Here is a 13962-nt window from a genome sequence, read left to right as displayed (position 1 = left end):
TGGCAGTAAAGCATCTTTGGCATGAACTGAAGTCATGAAAGATGCTATATAAATGCAAGTCTTTCTTTCTTATAAAACAAAGATCAAATCTAGAACCTTCTGGTCAATGGGTTCAGTGCCATCCTGAATAGATGAGCCATGTACTTCATGCCCGATGTACTTTATTTGAAACTTGGATGATTTGGTTCTTCTACGGGCTCAGTTTCTGAATCCTTTGCCCAGAGTGGAACCGGGCAGTACAGATCGGGAAGGTTTCAGGTTGCCATTTGCAGATTACATAGAATTACTTACAATTTACAGCACAGAAACAGGCCGTTCGGCCCAACAGGTCTATGCCAGTGTGCATGCTCCACACAAACCTCCTCCCACCTTATTTCATCTTACCTTATCAACATAGCCTTCTATTCCTTTCTTCCTCATGTACCTATCTAGCTTCCCATTAAAGGCATCTACGCTATTCGCCTCAACCACTTCATGTGGTGTGAGGTATTTGGGGAATTTTGCCTGGAATTTCGACTAAGTTTTCTCCTGATCATCTGTCGGAACTTCACCCGTTTACGTCATTTCTCCACAGTTTCCGACAATCTTCTACCAAAGTTCTAGCAGGGGGAAGGGGGGGGGGGGCGGGGATTGGGGAACCCTGTGTACCCCCACCAAAATTCTATCCCTTTATGTCCACTACCATGCCTCGCACGAAGAGCTTCCCATTGACTGTGCCCCTCCCAATGTAGAGGTCAGGTCAAAGGTTGGTCACCGAGGAGATCTCTTCCACTCCCTGAACAAATTCAAGAAGGAGCCGGATAGATATTTGATAAAGGGATGGAGGATTGTGTGAGGTGGAGCAGGGTCTGGCATTTTCGTACTGGGCAGAGTGGTTCAGGACAGAGCCTGAATTGTGTTACTGTCTTGGCACCTGTACCGTCTTCAGGGAGAGAAGGGCTGATTTTAACTTTCAGTAAAGGTGGGATACTGGTGCTATCGGGTCGACCGCCCGTTATACACTCTGCCCGGTTTTCCGTTTCATTAGCCTGAATTCTCATCATCAGCACACCTTTCAAAAAGGGGGTGTCACTATCAAAATTCCCTTAACTTTTTCTTGGGATGTGGGCATCACTGGCAAGGCTGGCATTTATCGCCCATCCCCAGTTGCCCTTGAGAGAGTGGTGGTGAGCCGCCTTCTTGAACCGCAGCAGTCTGTGTGGTGATAGTGATTTTGACCCAGCTACGATGAAGGAACGGCCGATATATGTCCAAGTCGGGATGGTGTGTGACTTGAAGGGGAACTTGGAGGTGGTGGTGTTCCCATGCGCCTGCTGCCCTTGTCCTTCTAGATGGAAGAGGTCACGGGTTTGGGGAGAAAGTGAAGTCTTTGAGATGCCCTATAAATAGGAACTCGACCCCATTTTTAAAAAGCTGGTAGATAATTTACTCTCAGGCAGTGCTGCCTTTGGGTACTGAATAGACTTGTGCATCAATAGATTACAGGGGAGACAGGTTGGTCAATCAACCTGCTTAGTAACATCATTCTGACCTATTCATTTAGAGAGGCATTTGTCAAGTGAATACGTTGGTTAATTCTCCCTCACCTGGAGTCTTTATATTAATCAAATGAGAATAAACGTCACCTCACGTGACAGAGGTTAGGATCCATCCAGTTTCGATTCCATAAGAAATGTTATATTTTATCTTTGTATATGGAATTGAAGCTTGGCCTGGGCAGTAGAATGCTTAAAGAAAGCTATCTTTCAACCTCACCAGCTGAGAATCGGGCTCAGGACAGATTTTCTTTGATCGGCTAAGGAGGGAGGCTGCTTATACGGTGGATCAGCTGACGTTGTGTTAGAATGAGCATTTCCTGGGTATCGCAGGCGCTGGGTGTCTTGGCTCATTAACCTCGCTCGCTGCCCATTATGTCTTTGTTCTGACTTTAATTGACAGATCTCTCCCCAGCAGCCGCCTGAACCTGGGAATAAATGAGTCATGCTTTTGTCAGTTCTTTCGCTTACTTGGAAACCGCAAATTCAAATAATTGTTGTTGTTTTCTTTACCTTATCGAGTCTCAGCTTGACGTATGTTGAAAAGGACTGAGAATCTTGGAATGATTTGACAGGTTGATATCAGAAAACATTTTAATGCAGTGCTGAAGGTTAAGGACTGCACTTTGTTATTCTCATCTGCTGATTTATTTTTTTTGCTTCATTGTGATTTACTTCTAACAATAAATGCACACTAATAGTTTAGCCTGATCTAATTGGATAGCTCCTTCAAGGAGCTGGCACAGGCACGATGGGCCGAATGACCTCCCTCTGTGCTGTACAATTCAATGATTCTATGATACGTGGTCTATCAGCGTGTTATTTTTATTCATCGGTTCAAGAGAGGTCTGTGGCAGCCGGTACAATTCCCAATGCATACCCGAACAATGTAACTATTCATTGTTCATCCTGCCGCCCACTCTCCCGGATTGTTTGGGCGTACGGTCATGTTTTTTTGGTCGATAGGAAGTTGTGGGTTTGCCTATGGAAGTGGACCTTTGCGGAAAATATGAAAAGGAAATAGACTCACTCCCGGTGAGGAACCCCCCCCCTTGAAGGGAGTACAGGTCACACATAGAGCTACAACACCATAATGCCGATTCTACAATCATTGGGCAATTCTTCCTCTGTTCGGTGGCTATAAGCATCGTACGTAAGATGAGTTGGGGCAGAAAATGGCCCCTAACTTGGTATTTTTCAGCAGTCACACTTAGAGAGGCCACAGGATGACTGGTGTTGGGAATGGAAAAAATGTCACACTGGTGCCTTAGGGGGTGTTCCTCTCAGTTTGAGCTGCGGCATGTTGTTGGGGCAGAGAGACGAAGCTTTACTCTACGTCTGATTGTCCTATACCTGACCTTGGAGCGCTTGATGCTGACACTGGGTGCCTGAAACGGGAAGAGTCCCATTTCCCAGCAGTAACATCCCCCACCTTGATCAGCACAAAAAAAAAGTGCTGGAAAATACGGTTCATTTATCCAACGTAGCTCTTGGGGTTCAGCCTTGCCCTGCCTCCCAGGAGCATATATCAGGAAATTGTGCATGCACCCCCACAAATGGTTGCAAAATCCGGGGGTGGGGGAAGGGGAAAACATGACCACAAATTCCCTTCCCCCATCATTTCTCCTCCATTCCCCAGCTCTCTTGACCCCTCCGCTTCCTCTGTGCTGTCAGACTGCTCGTTCGACATCCAGTCATGGGTGAGCTGCAATTAATTTCAGTTAAGCATTGGGAAGACTGAAGCCTCCCATCATCTTTGCCCACTGCTGCAAACTTCATAGTATCATAAACAGCACAGAAGGAGGCCATTCGGTCCATCGTGTCTGTGGCGGCTCTTTGAAAAAGCTTTTCAATTAGTCCCACTCCCCTGCTCTTTCCCCACAGTCCTGTGATTTTTTTCCCTTCAAGCATTTATCCAATTCCCTTTTGAAAGTTACTATTGAATCTGCTTCCACCGCCCTTTCAGGCAGCATGTTCCAGATCATAACAACTCGCTGAGTAAAAGAATGTTTCCTCATGTCGCCTCTGGCACTTTTGCCTTTTCTTCTGTCACTGGAAACAGTTTCTCCTTATTTACTCTGTCAAAAACCATTCATGATTTTGAACACCTCTATCAAATCTCCCCTTAACCTTCTCCGCTCTAGGGAGAACAATCCCAGTTGCTCCAGTCTCTCTACATAACTGAAGTGCCTCATCCCTGGCACCATTCTAATAAATCTCCTCTGCACCCTCTCTAAGGCCTTGACATCCTTCCGAAAGTGTGGTGCCCAGAATTGAACACAATACTCCAGCTAAGACCTAACCAATGTTTTATAAAGGTTTAGCATAACTTCCTTGCTTTTGTACTCTATGCCTCTATTAATAAAGCCCAGGATCCCATATGCTTTTTTAACAGCCTTCTCAACTTGTCTTCTCACCTTCAAAGATATGTGTATGTGCACTCCCCAGGTCTCTCTGTTCCTGCACCCCCTTTAAAATTGTACCATTTAGTTTATATTGCCTCCCTTCATTCTTCCTACCAAAATATATCACTTCATGCTTCTCTGCGTTAAATTCAATTTGCCATGTGTCCGCTCCTTTCACCAGTCTGTCTATGTCCTCCTGAAGTTTGTTACTATCCTTCGCATTGTTTATTACATTGCTGAGTTTCGTGTCATCTGGAAACTTTGAGATTATACCCTCTATAGTCCAGGTCATTAATATATATCAGTAAGAGCAGTGGTCCCTCGGCACTGAATCCACCCCCTTCCACGGCCACTGTCTCAGTTTGAACCAGACTGTTCGCGCCCTCGGTGTCCTATTCATCCCTGAGCTGAACCTCTAAACCCCATATCCTCCCCACCACAAAGATCACCTTGGTCCATCTCCGACTCCTCCTTTACCTTCCTCGACTTCTCTATCTCCATTTCTGGGGCTAGGCTGTCAACCAATATCTATTATAAGCCCACCGACTCCCACAGATACCTTGATTACACTTCTTCCCACCCCGCTTCCTGTAAGGACTCTATTCCCTTCTCCCAGTTTCTCCGTCTCCGTCACATCTGCTCTGACGATACCACCTTCCACACCAGTGCTTCTGATATGTCTTCCTGTTTCCTCAACCGAGGATTCCCCTTCACTGTAGTTTACAGGGCCCTTGACTGTGTCTGTCCCATTTCCCGCACTTCTGCCCTCACCCCTTCCCCTCCCTCCCATGATAGGGTCCCCCTTGTCCTCACCTTCCACCCCACCAGCCTCCACATTCAATGGATCATCCTCCGCCATTTCCGCCACCTCCAGCACGATCCCACCACCAAACACATCTTCCCCTCCCCTCCCCTTTCAGCATTCCGAAGGGAAAGCTCCCTCCACAAGACCCTGGTCCACTCTTCCATCACTCCCAACATCCGCTCTCCTCCCCACGGCACCTTCCTGTGTGAGCGCAGGCAATGAAACACCTGCCCTTTCTCCTCCTCCCTTCCCACCGTCCAGGGCCCCAAACACTCCTTCCAGATGTAACAGTAATTTACTTGTACTTCTTTCAATTTAGTTTACTGTATTCACTGCTCACATTGCGGCCTCCTCTACACTGGGGAGACCAAACGCAGATTGGGTGATCGCTTTGCTGAACACCTCCGCTCAGTCCGCAAGTGTGACCCTGACCTGCCGGTCATTTGCCATTTTAATTCCCCATCCCACTTCTACTCTGACCTCTCTGTCCTCGGCCTCTTACACTGTTCCAATGAGGCTCAATGGAAGTTTGAGGAACAGCACCTCATCTTTCAATTAGGCACTTTACACCCTTCTGGACTCAACATTGATTTTAATAACTTCAGATCATAATCGTTGCTCCCATTTTTTCAGACAGCAGGAGCTGGTAATGGTCCTGCTGTTGCCATTTACAGCTCCTCTAGACCCATCTTTTGTTTTTTTATTTGTCCCATTCCCACCCTCCTTGCTTTGCACCATCATCCCTTTTCTCATTTGATCACTCCTGCCCTCCACCCCATTAGAGACCTTCCCTTTTGTTCTTTCCTCCCCTCCCCTCCCCCCCTTTCCTTGGCTCTGTACTTGTTTAATCTTAAATTTGTTCAATGAAAGGGTCTTGATCTGAAACGTTAACTCTGTTTCTCTCTCCACAGATGCTGCCTGACTTGCTGATATTTCCAGCATTTTCTGTTTTTAATTTCAGATTTCCAGCATCCACAGTATTTTGCTTTTGGAAAAGGCCACCTACTACCATCTCCATCACAAAGACCACCTACTACCATCTCCATCACAAAGACCACCTACTACCATCTCCATCACAAAGACCACCTACTACCATCTCCATCACAAAGACCACCTACTAGCACCTCCATCACAAAGACCACCTACTTTCACCTCCATCACAAAGACCACCTACTTTCACCTCCATCACAAAGACCACCTACTTTCACCTCCATCACAAAGACCACCTACTTTCACCTCCATCACAAAGACCACCTACTACCATCTCCATCACAAAGACCACCTACTACCATCTCCAACACAAAGACCACCTACTTTCACCTCCATCACAAAGACCACCTACTTTCACCTCCATCACAAAGACCACCTACTTTCACCTCCATCACAAAGACCACCTACTTTCACCTCCATCACAAAGACCACCTACTTTCACCTCCATCACAAAGACCACCTACTACCATCTCCATCACAAAGACCACCTACTACCATCTCCATCACAAAGACCACCTACTTTCACCTCCATAACATTGCCCACATCCAACCCTGCTGTAACCACCTTATGCTGAAAGCCTCATCCATTCCTTTATCCCATGCAGATTTGACTATTTCGATGCTCTCCTGGCCGGCCTCCCATTCTCCACACTCTGTAAACTTCAGCTTATCCAAAACTCTGCTGCCCATTTCCTATCCTGCTCACCCATACCCATGTCCTTGCTGACCTACATTGGCATCCGATCCCCAATGCCTCAAATTTAAAATGTTTAAATCCCTTCAGGGCCTTGCCCCATCCTATCTCTGTAACCTCCTCCAACCATACAACCCAGCTCTGAAATATCCACTCCTCTGATTCTGGCCTCTTGTGCACCCCCCCTTCCTTTGCCCCGTCATTGGAGGCTGTGCCTGCAGCCGTCTAGACCAACGCTCTGGAAATCCCTCCTTCAACCCCTCCGCTTCCCTCTCCTCCTTTAAACTGACCTCTTTGTCCATGTTTTTTTGGTCACCTCTCCTGATATCGCCTTCTTTGGCTCGGCGTCCATTTTTGTCTGATTACGCTCCTGTGAAGCACCTTAGGATTTAATCACAGATCATGCCTGTCCGGCTCTTTGAAAGACCATAAGAGATAGGAGCAGGAGTAGGCCATTCGGCCCCTCGAGCCTGCTCCGCCATTTAATGAGATCATGGCTCTCCAATCAATCCCATTCCCCTGCTCTTTCCCCATAGCCCTGCAAATTCTTCCTTTTCAAGTATGTATACCCCATTCACCTTTGAAAAGTTACTATTAAATCTGCTTCCACCGCCCTTTCAGGCAGTGCATTCCATTAATGTTTTTCTACGTCAAAGGCGCTGTATCAATGCAAGTTGCTGCTGTTGTATCACTTGCATGTGGCGTTACCCCAAAACCATGGTGAATTCCTCCTTTAAGAGATCGAGCCATTTGCAAATTGAACAATCTTGCATGTGGTTTCGAAGTGAGCAGCCTGCTGGTAATCCCTTGCAGACACATTTCCCATTCATATCAGCACAATGGATTAATTATGTGTGTCAGCAGAGACTGGTGTCTTTGCTGCTGCTGCAGGCTCAATTCAACCTCGGGAGCAAGGATTAATTCAGCCTTAATCACGAAATGCATTCAAAGCTTCTGCATTCATTTGACCGCGCAATCAGTCGGCAGCTCTCAATTGGAGAGAACGGGATAAGAACGGTGAGAGTGCGGACTAGTGTCAAGCACTGACTTCTACAGCTGTCAAGCCAGGCGAATGCCCTTATCAACATCCCAACCACTGGCGTGAGGTCATAGAATCGTCCAGCACAGAAGGAGGCCATTCGGCCCGTCGTGCCTGTGCCGGCTCTTTGAAAGAGCTATCCAATTAGTCCCACTCCCCCCTGCTCTTTCCCCACAGCCCTGCAAAATTTTTCCTTTTCAAGTATACACCCGATACCCCTTTCGAAAGTTACGACGGAATCTGCTTCCTTTCAGGCTGCGCGTTCCAGGTCATAACAACTCGCGTTAAAAATAAAAGTTTCTCCTCACCTCCCCACTCTGGATCTGCCGCCCTACGTGTTTCTGGTAGCATCAGTCCAAAAGGAATTTGCCAGTCAGAGGTCGGCTCAGCAGGTAGTGCCTCACCTGGAACCCTGCAGAGACTTCCTGCCGGAAAGTTACAGGTATATAAATTTTGATCGGCTGCCTGATTTTCTTTCTCCGACATATGTGAGGGAGGACGTCCCACTAGGGAAATTCCCCGACCCCTCTATTAAATTCAAAACTGAGTTCAATTTGAACCGTTGCGTGACCGTCTCAAACCCTCCGGACCCACCCGGTTCTCTTTTCCCAAATTATCGCGGCAATGCGAGGGATGATGTCCCGTTGGAAAGTTCCTGGGCTCACTATTAAATGAAACCCCACCTGATTTTCTCTTCCCGACTACAGCAACAACAACTTGCATTTATATAGCGCCATTAACGTAGTAAAACATCCCAAGGCGCTTCACAGGAGCGTTAGCAGACATAATTTGACACCGAGCCACACAAGGAGTTTTTAGGACAGATGAGCAAAAGCTTGGTCCAAGAGGTAGGTTTTAAGGAGCGGCTTAAAGGAGAGAGAGAGAGAGAGAGGTGGAGCGGTTTAGGGAGAAAATTCCAGAGCTTAGGACCTAGGCGGCTGAAGGCACGGGTGACAATGGTGGAGCGATGAAAATCGGGGATGCGCAAGAGGCCAGAGTTGGAGGAGCGCAGAGATCTCATGAGGTTGTAGGGTTGGAGGAGGTCATAGAGATAGGGGAGGGGTGAGGCCGTGGAGGGATTTGAACATGAGGATGAGAATTTTAAAATTGAGGTGTTGCCGGACTGGGAGACAATGTAGGTCAGCGAGAAAAGGCAGTGTGAGGAAGGATATCCCACGGGAAAGTAGGATTCCACCCATCAGTTGCTAAGTTTTGTTGCATTGCTTTGAATTTTATCCCTTTCCTCTGAGTATCCTACTTTCCTAAAAAAAAAGCCCTTGATATTTTTAATATATTAACAGGAACAATTACACAGCCCGTGAGCAGCAGAGGTCCCGGGACTGATCCCTGGGGTACTCTGCTGGTCACAGCTGTCCAGCAACAACTAGTACCATTAGTTTAGCCAATCTTTTACCCAATTGGCGTCTTTGTCCTAATCATGGGGGCTTTTACTTTAATTGCGATTCTTTTATGAGCACTTTATTGAATCCAAGAATGAGCCTTAACCCTAGCTTCACAAGAGTGGCCCCTTACTGCACCAATGGGAATTTCCCATCCTTTTCATTCTTACGGGATTTTGAGTGAAGTTGTTAATGTGGTGACAACTCGTGTTGAGTTGGGTACAGTTGAAAGAATACAACACAAGGAACTGGACGGAACTGCACCAAACCCATTTAAATAGGGCCCTTTTCGTCAGCAGAGAGAGGAGATGTTTAATTCAAATAATTTGGGTATATTTCTGTGCCATAAGAACATAGGAAATAGGGGCAGGAGTAGGCCATACGGCCCCTCGACCCTGCTCTGCCGTTCAATCAGATCATGGCTGATCTTCAACCTCAACTCCACTTTCCTGCCCGATCCCCATATCCCTTGATTTCGCTAGAGTCCAAAAATCTATCGATCTCAGCCTTGAATATACTCAACGACTCAGCATCCACAGCCCTCTGGGTGAAGAAATGCCTCCTCATCTCAGTCCTAAATGGCCGACCCCTTATCCTGAGACTATGTCCCCTAGTTCTAGACTCTCCAGCCAGGGGAAAAAAACCTTTCAGCATCGACCCTGTCAAGCCCCCTCAGAGTCTTATATGTTTCAATGAGATCACCTCTCATTCTTCTAAACTCCAGAGAGTATAGTCCCATTCTACTCAACTGTGCCTGTATATGTATTATTGTTGTAGAAAGAAGAAAGATTTGCATTTATATAGCACCTTTCATGACCTTTACAGCTAATGAAGTACCTTTTGAAGTGTAGTCACTGTTGTAATGTAGGAAATGTGGCAGCCAATTTGTGCACAGCAAGGTCCCACAAACAGCAATGTGATAATGACCAGATAATCTGTTTTAATGATGTTGGTTGAGGGATAAATATTGGCCAGGACACCGGGGAGAACTCCCCTGCTCTTCTTCAAATAGTGCAATAGAATCTTTTACGTCCACCTGAGAGGCAGATGGGCTTTGGTTTAACGTCTCATCCAAAAGACAGCACCTGTGATGGTGCAGCTCTCTCTCAGTACTGCACTGGAGTGTGAGCCTAGATTTTGTGCTCAAGTTTCTGGAATGGGGATTAAACCCACAACCTTCGGGACTCAGAGGCAAGACTGCAACCCATTGAGCCACTATTATGGTGCGGCCAGTTTCGTTGCATCGGAGCACTTATTACTGCATTTTGCCTCACTAATTTCACCGCTGCCTGATGGAGATGCTGTCTACTGAACTTACATCACATGCACTGGATTGCTGATGCAGTCCATTTCCAGATCTTTACCATAATCAAATTGAAAGGCCGCTGCTGCAGTTTGTTAAGACCATTGACTCTGAGTCTTGTTCATTAGGCATCATCCACCCGGAGAGTTTTCAGTCGCAAGCTGTACACGATGAGTCGCATTAGTGCAGGTTCAAGACTTTCTGGCTGTGAGTCTGGTGGTCATCTAACTGATCTCCCAAACCGTAAGAAAAGTGAGAAGCGTGGGCCAGTGATGACTTCAAATGAATCCTTAAGTTTTTAGGTTGGGTAACCATGGTTATCATTTCCTTAGATTTTGTACAAGCACAGTAAGCAGATTTTATATATACCTATCTATATATATATATATATAGATCATCACCATCCCGACTTGGAAATATATCGCCGTTCCTTCATTGTCGCTGGGTCAAAATCCTGGAACTCCCTTCCTAACAGCACTGTGGGAGAACCGTCACCATACGGACTGCAGCGGTTCAAGAAGGCGGCTCACCACCACCTTCTCAAGGGCAATTAGGGATGGGCAATAAATGCTGGCCTCGCCAGGGACGCCCACATCCCGTGAACGAATAATAAAAAAAAAATATGTATATATATATATATATATATGCAATGGGCTATTAGGACACGGTACGCAGTACCAGATACAGTGGTGGATGTAGAATCCATAACAGCTTTTGAAAGGGTCTGGGGATAAGGGCAGGGGAAAGGGACTACACTCTTTCAGAGAGCCGGCCTGGGCGTGATGGGCCGAATGTCCTCCCTCTGTGCTGTAACATTCCATGGGGTAGATCTCGCCTGTGGGCGACACTGCAAAATGGGCGATAGCGGATAATTCCCCCCTCCCCCCGTTATATATATCTCTCTCTCAATTTTCATTTCCGCCGAAGTCAGTGGAAATAAAAACGGGGAGAGCTGTAAAAAGGGGCCGCCAACTCGCTATCACTCGTTTAACACCATGGCAGAAAGTCAAGATCTACCACTGTCATTCCCTTTGTTAGTTTGAAAACGGAGTCTTGCTGTTTCCACTGAGAATAACTTCACCATCTGTACACATTACCTTATATTTCCCAATAACCAGTGCCATTTGCAACCTTCAGTTTCTGTGCACTTCTTTGAATTTTATCCCTTTCTCTGAGCCTCCTACACCTCCCCCACCAAAAAACCTTGACATTTCTAATACATTAACAGGAACAATTACACAGCCCGTGAGCAGCAGAGGTCCCAGGACTGATCCCCAGGGTACTCTGCTGGTCACAGCCGTCCAGCTACAGCTGGGACCATTGATTGCTACTCTTTTTTCTCCCCTATTAGGTTAGTTAGCCAATCTGTTACCCAATTTACATCTTTCTCTTAATCGTGGAGGCTTTTACATTAGTTGCAAGTCTTTTAAGAGCACTTTATTGAATCGCACATTTACAGCATTATATGTTTGGCGACCCTACCTGCCCAAGAACATTGAAAAGGGCTCGGAGAGTGAAAAGGAGCATTCTGGGATGAGGGTATTATGGCACGCTCTCCTCCTCTTAGTTCAAAGTCGCTTAAATAGAGTTATCCGACCATTTTTGCACTAAATTCCCACTTTGCTGTGTTACTTACATTGCTTCATTCAAATTACTGAATAAGTTCAATCTTTTTAGTGCAAAAAAAAAGGCTCTGAATTATCAGCAGCAGACTGTACCATGAAGAGACACTCACAGAACTGGACACGTTTTTATTGGAGAAAAGGAAATTGAGGGAATGACATGACCTAGGGCTTCAAAATGAATATCTGACTTGGCCTTTGGACAGAGAATTAGAAGGAATTAGTACAGAATGAACAACTATCAAGTGAAGCTGCCCATTAGGAGAGATTTTTTTTTTCCAGAGTACTGGGAGTGCAGAATGAAGTCCCAGGAAGACAGTGTGGTGTCTCACAGCACTTAAGCTTATTACCGGGGAAAGAAAAAAATAAATAAACTTCATTTATATAGCACCTTTCACGACCTCAGGGTGTCCCAAAGTGCTTTACAGCCAACGAAGTGTTTTTGGAATGTAGTCACTGTTGTAATGTACGAAACACAGCAGCCAATTTGCGCACAGCAAGATCCCGCAAACAGCAATGAGATAATCAGTTTCAGTAATGTTGGTTCAGGGATAAATATTGGCCAAGGCACCATGGAGTGCTCCCCTGCTTTGAATTGCACAGATGGGGCCTTCTACTTCCATGTGAGAGTGCAGATGGGGGCCTCAGTTTAATACCTCGTTTGAAAGACGGCACCTCTGACAGTGCAGCACTGGAGTGTCAGACTAGATTATGTGCTCAAGTCTCATGGAGTGGGACTTGAACCCATGACTTTCTGACTCAGAAGTGAGAGTGCAACCACTGGGCCATGGCTAGCACCTTACATCATATTGTACCAGGTCAAGGTGAAGCTTTTAAAGTACAAGGGCATTGGCGATCCTAATTTTTCAATGGTGCCTTTCTCTCTCTCTCCTATTGTTACAATATAACTGGTTGGGGAGCACAGACCTCATTTGTCACTTAGCTCAATGGTGAGGCACAGCCAGCAATATAACTTGGGTCTGCTGGTGTCTATGGGTAGATTTTCTCGTCCCACACATTGGTATAGTGGGTGCAGCGCGAGGCGGAAAATTGGGCTTGGCAGATCAAAACCCCCTGTAACAAAGCCCATCTGACCTTCTGCCCGTTTAAATGAAGATCGGACAGGCTCCCTTATGGCTATGTAATTTCCTCCGCCCCCCCACCTCCGCCTTCGATTCTCCTCCAGACTTTGTACCCAGCACAGGGGCAGGATAACATGCCTCTACATAACTAAGGAAAGTATTTGTAGTACAACAACACTACTACATTTGTCACCGGACCATCAATCACCAATCAAACCCTCAAAGAACTCCTGTCAATAACCCGTCTTTTGCGAACCAGTACCTGCTTGGAATCACTACTTTCACCCTCGTTAAAATGCTCTTGAACCGTGTCGTTTACAATAGACGACAATGTTTTCCCTGCCATAAATGTCAAGCTAACAGAGCTATAATTCTCAGGGTCATGCCTCTATCCTTTGTTTGAACAAGAACCAGGTGGCTCTGCGAGTTTGATCCTTGCTCCATGCTGAGTTGCTTGTTGTCAGTAAAGGATGGATAGGGTAGATGTAGAGAAGATGTTTCCAGTTGTGGGGGAGTCCAAAACTGGGGACCTTAAATATCAGAGAGTCACTAATACATCCAATAGGGAATTTGGGAGAAATTTCTTTACCCGGAGAGTGGTTAGAATGTGGGACTCGCTACCACAAGGAGTGGTTGAGGTGAATGGCATAAAACGCATTTATGAGGAAGCTAGATAAACACATGAGGGAGAGAGGAACGGAAGGATATGATGATAGGGATGAAGTGAGGTGGGAAGAGGCTCACCTGGAGCATAAACACTGGCCTGTTTCTGTGCTGTGAATTCTATGTAATTCTATGTAAAAGTTGGCATTTGGACCATTACATCTGGCTTCGGTGTTTAGGGAGAGAAAAGTGGATTAGGTTTCCCTGATTGCTATCCCAGTGGCCTCTCTGCTGCATCTGCAGACGTCAGGGCGAGGCTCAGCTGTGACGATGGTACTTCTGTCGAGCTCAAACATCAGCGAGGTATTGTAAGGTTTCCTGGTGCCCGATATGCCATCTCTCAGCAAGCATTCAAATCCTTCAGGACAGAGGGCAGGGAAATTGATGAGAAATAAATGGCTGATTTTAAAAATAAACCATCAGC

Source organism: Heptranchias perlo, chromosome 11, assembly GCF_035084215.1.
Source record: "Heptranchias perlo isolate sHepPer1 chromosome 11, sHepPer1.hap1, whole genome shotgun sequence".
Classification (NCBI taxonomy): Eukaryota; Metazoa; Chordata; class Chondrichthyes; order Hexanchiformes; family Hexanchidae; genus Heptranchias; species Heptranchias perlo.
This window is presented reverse-complemented; position numbering follows the sequence as displayed.